We start from the raw sequence: 5735 nt of genomic DNA, 5'->3' as shown, positions 1-5735 counted from the left end.
GCTCTGCGTGTTGATAGTTTTCTTTTAAATGTCAGATTTTGTGTGTGTACACTGGGTCTGGTTGGGATGGAGTTTAGGATTAGCGATGTTACGGTGTACGTGTACAGGTTATGCCTGCATCAAGCAGATTAAAATGTTCCTCTTTTACAATTTTACTCTTAGTGTAGTGAAAGAGTACTAGATTGGGTATGTTACTAAAGAGACAAATACATATATTTAACTTCAAAGTGCTAATGGGTCATCCTGCAACTCCAGTTGTGTCACAGTGACCATAGATCACAACCTGATCTGAAAGGAAACTGAAGTTTTACCTTTTCTTCTTACTTTTTACTGTTTCTCGATTATCTTTGGCTCCTTAGAGTATTTGGTCATTTAGCATCATTTCCCTTCCCTTCTTCCTATATGTAATTTTATTTCTTTGACACTCTTATATGGTCACTGTTGCGATGTCCTTGGTTTTGCTGTGACATTTCCGTGTGACAGAAGTTTGAGAGTCGTCTAGTCAGCCAAACCAGTTGTCTGCCCGGTGATGAAATTGTTTTCTCACTTGCCCAACTTGCTCAACTGTACAGTATGTTGGGCTCCGTCACGCTCCCTTTGAAGTCAAGAATAAAACTCCCATTGCTATTCATGAGAAAAGATAAGGGCAGCTGTACAACAACAGTGCTCTGTGCAGCGCTGCTTCGTCCCTGGCCTGGGAAGCATGTGGTTGTGTGGTGCTTGGTTACATGTTCCATAATCAAACGGAACAAATGAACACTGAAGCAAGGCCTTGGCGCTCGGTTACCCACAGCTGAGGGACCTGGGTGCTGGTGTGGTCTCTCCCCTGCCCTCACTGCACATCGACAGCCAGGAGACGTCCTCATCACGTTCTTGCAGAGCTTGCGTCTAAATGGAGCTCGGCTGTGACTCTACATTCATCCTCTTAAATATCCTAGTAGAGAACATTTCTGTGTGTTCTGTGACATTTGGAGCTGGGAATAAAGCACCACTAACTTAAAAATATGTGAGACTTCAATACCAGGATATATCTCGACACTTTATCAGCTTTAACACAAACTGTTGATCGTTTAATTTCAAATAATTTCCTTCCCACTTTTTCAAGATGAGGCTACTAAGAATTGAGTACCTGTAACCACAAGGGAGCCAACTTTCAGATAGTGTTTTGCTCCTCTCCATCAGATATCGTCAAATATGATGTTAGTAAATAGTCACTGAGTCCCCACCCAGAGATGGGATAACACAGGGACACGGGGTGTCCCCCACATGCTGGAACATTCCACCCCTGTGCTCTTGAGGCACTTGTGTCCACGCTGGGATACACACAGACTACAGATTCTTGAAGAGCCATCGTTGGCATGAGATGAGGAATTGTTATTTGTGCTTCAATAGAAATAGCAATATTTGGAAATTTTGCTTTCATTCTGGATCGGAATAAAAAACAAACTGTCAACACTTCCTTTCAAATGAAAATGAAAATTCAGACAACACCAAAATGAGAATCGGCATTTAAGATTAACAAAGCACTTTGTTAATGTTTTCTTTTGAGGTAAAATGTTTTGACTTTCACATTTCTATAAATGTACCATAATCGCTTATGTTATTTTGTGAAAACTACAGTGTAGTCCAAAAATGTGTAACAGCGTCTTAGAACTAAAAAACTTTGGTCATACTGAAATAGTGATGCTGAAATGACGTGGCCCTTTTTTTTTTCTGACCCGTTCCTGCAGAAACGTCTTTCCCAAATCCTGCAAGAGGTTAATTCCCTGTGGTGGTGGTTACAACCGTGCCAAGCAGGTGCCTTCTCAGGGTACACACCTTTAAAAATGATCTTCCTCTTCTGCTCGGCACTTCTAAAGGGCAACTTGGTTTGAATACTGGCTTCCTCACACCCGATGCTCCAGGCAAAAAAACAAGTCTGGTTTTAATCTGAACAATCCTGTAGTTCGTAGAGCAGCCTACAAGCAGCTTTCTCTCCAGGGGATGTACTGGGAGGAAGGTGTGAGAAAGCAGCTTGGAAAGAAAACTGCACTGGTGCTGGTTTGCTGTGGGCTCTCAGATTAATATGAGAAAATACGTGGGGACTTGAAGTGTGTCAGTATAGGGCTCAGTGACCAACCTAGGTAAAGCCTAGAATGGTTAGCACATAACTCTTCCTTTTTTTTAAATCTCACTGTGAGTACTCTTTCAAAATAAAACCCAACTCCCCAAAATACCATTTTTATTTTTCCATTTTCAGCCTTTTCTGGATTTAAGGCACCACACGTGAGCTATTGTGATCTTTTGATGCCCCCAAGTCTTCCAGGTCTATTAAAAGCTTATTAAAGATTGTTAGTCATATTCTCAGAGGAGGGACATAATTGGTCTCGAATTGGCTATGATGTACTTTAAAGCAAAAAAAATAAAAAACTTTTCCATTCTGAAATGGTTCGGAGACACACAAGTTTTTAGTGTTGTTATATTGTGTCGTACTTGAGTTCCTGCAGCAATAAACTAAAAAACAAAACAAACACCCTAACTGCCTTTTGTAAATCATTTGTATCAATGTACAATATTTTCTGAAGATCTAAGTGGGTCTCAAAACACAGAATTTTTCTCATTTTCTTCTTGTTCTCCCTATTCGGATTCTGCTGTATCTCACTTGCTTGGTATTGTATTGAATTGCTCCTTGGTATTGTATTGAATTGCTACAGATTCTTTCAAAGCACACTAATCAATTTTGGTTCACACTGAGTTGAAATACCTTATAAATTGCTGTCACACATCAGTGAATGAAATTACTTTAAGTCAGGTTAGGTCAGGCATCTCTATATACCTAATCTAAGCTTTGTTATTGAAAGCAAAAGTATCTGCTGCTCCTACGCCTTCCATAATTTTAATCAACATCGAGCCTATTGATCTGTGCCCAGGGGTCGGACAGTCTATAATTCTGTGGTGACCTTCAAAAGCCTTATGGTCCTAAAGCTCAAGAGTCAGGTGTTGTTGTTCATTGTGGAGTTAAAGACCTTCCAGTGCAGCGAGATAAACTCGCCCAGCTGAGGCCCCGTGGCCGCCCAGACAAGTCATCGTCCTTTCCACAGCTCGCCCCGTCCTGCCCTTCCCTGCACCAGCCGTCCCGGCCACGCTGCAGGACACCCGCTGAGGGTGTTGAGAACTGGCTTTGCAAAAATAATTGTTTTCAACTAGGTCGACAGCAAGAAAGGAACAGGAGATGCAGGAATTCGGGTTTGGGGTAGTGCACATTAGTCTCTTAAAGATCCGTCAGAATTGGCAATATCTTTTCTGCCTCTTTTTTTTTTTAGTTCTGCCCCCTTTTGTTTGTTTGCTTATGTCTGCAAAGACTGTGATGTGATTATGTTGCTGTCACTTGGTTACTAGCTTGTTCTAATTTCTGCTTGTTTTTCAGGAAGACGAGAATGTGAAAGTACATAATCATGCTATGTAACTTCGATATTACTACTGTGTCTTCCTCCAGTAGTGGAGAATATGGACTTACGTCTTACCAAATCAGTGCTTGAGCTGAGCTTCTCAAGTGTAAGATCAAGTAAGAAAACAGAGATTTGTCCAAGTGCACCAGGCAGAACTAAACTCATATTGTAGGCAGGACCAGGTCCTGCTCTCCTTAAAAACTCTCAAATATGTTTTGCAGAAGCTTAAAAAAAATCTAAAATGTAAATCTGAATAAGGCTTTGTGTAAGTTTAGTGCAAGAAGGGAAACAAAATCTGGATTGGAAAACAATTTCTCATTGTTCTTAGTTAACTGTTTAAAACCACCACATGTCCTACACAGTGATATTTTATTTTCGTTGCTGATTCTCTGTAAATACAAGCAGCATGGGAGACTGACACAAATGAAATCTTACTCTCTGTGTATGTTTTTATTACAAGGTGTGCCCAATATCTTACAAAGAAGAGTAATTATCATTTCTATTTCATTAATGAAGAAACACAGGTTATGATTGCCTGACTCATTTGCTTGAGATCACATAACAAATTGATGATGAAACCACCTACAAGCTTTTCTTGTATTCTAGGATTACATTTAAATGTTTCTCCTTTGAAAATGGGAGGAAAAGATTATTTGTTATGAATTGAAATATTTTTCATTTAGTTGAGGGGATGTGGGTTTCAAAACATGCAAACTTCCCCTAATCTGAGCCCCATCCTAACATGCATTTGAAATAATCTTTGTTACCACACACGAATATACCAGTCATTCGTGTGCTTTGTTTGATTTATTTCCATAGAAATAATTGTGGGTTTTATTTTGTTCCTGCTCCAGAGGAGATGGCTCTAGTGTCCTCAGAACAGGTAGATGCTATTTTTTTTCCTCAAAAAAAGTTTTTTCAATTTAAAATGGCTTTCCTGTAGAAACCAAAAAGCTTTTAGAAGTATATTATTTGAAACACTCATCTTTTTTCCTCTAATGGGGGTGCGGGGGGAGAGAGAGAGAGGGAGGGCTGAGAAATGCAAAGAAGCATTTTCTCTTTTCTCCTCCCATGGTAGGAGGGCATGAGGAGAGAAGACAGTGAATGTGGCTTTATCATTTATTTCCTGTAAACTGGGGAATGACTTTTTTTAAAATGAAAGATTCCTGTCTCTCTTAAATACTTTTTCAGTGGAATCTGAGAGTTTTATAGTTGGGCCGGTAGACTTATGTACACATTATCTATCAATGAACAGTATCGAAAACAAGATTTCAAGGAAAAGAAAGCAATTAGACAATTTCTGGTGTGTCAGTGCATGCAAGGATTCGAAGGTATACTGAACTGCAAAACTGAAACTTCTCCATGAATTACATTTGAGATTTTCCAGATCAGAAGCATAGCTTTCCACAGAATTCTACTATCTTCAAAACATATGTACTGTCTCTTTTGATGATTGCCAAGAGGGTCCAATCTAGTCAAATGTCTGTGTTTTGTCACTTTAATTAAAACCCATCTCACTGCAAAGATATTTGTAACCGGCACCTCACATTTTGTCTCTTTTTCCAGAAGTTTTGGCCTTGGCTGGCCAGCGGGGAGGAAGCAGCCGGGAGCTCACGGGGGGCAACGGTTCACCTGTTGTTGAAGGGAGTTACGGGCAAAGTGGCAGCAGTAACGCCATTGTGCAGCGTGCCTTATGCATCACTCATATACCTGTGTAAACTACAAAATGCTGCTATTTTTTAGATTTAGAATAGATTTGCCATCTAGTCTGAACAAATGGAAAGGATTAGAAAAGCTGCTCAACAATGAGAAGCCAATGATGACATAGAATAGGTTCACTTCTTGTGGATTCTACCACAATATGAACAAAGATCTTCCTTCGGTGTCATCTCCAACATATCAGTGGTAATTTATTTAACATAGTACACATATGTGATAAGTGCTACACTTCCGAAAGTAAACGTCCACCTTTTTTCAAAATAAGAAATCAAAGGATCAGAATGAAACCAGAGGTTTTTTTCCCTATCAGGTAAATTCTGCAGAAATTGTTTTATTAGCTTGTATCTCACTTTTAGAGACAAGATGTGAGCATGGTGGCCCCAGTGGCTTTCCCCATCCTCAGAGCAGGGTCTGTGTTGCAGAGTAGCACCAAGGAAATGTGTGAGTTGCGTGTAGCAAACGTGCAGAAAGTCCCAGCGCCGCGAGCACACCTGCCACATCGTGCAGCGTTAGCATCAAAACTCACCTGGTACCTTCTGAGTGCAGAAAGTGGCTCTAAAGTGCTTAACAAAATGGCCGAGTCTATTT

Source organism: Caloenas nicobarica, chromosome 11 (assembly GCF_036013445.1).
Source record: "Caloenas nicobarica isolate bCalNic1 chromosome 11, bCalNic1.hap1, whole genome shotgun sequence".
Lineage (NCBI taxonomy): Eukaryota > Metazoa > Chordata > Aves > Columbiformes > Columbidae > Caloenas > Caloenas nicobarica.
This window is presented reverse-complemented; position numbering follows the sequence as displayed.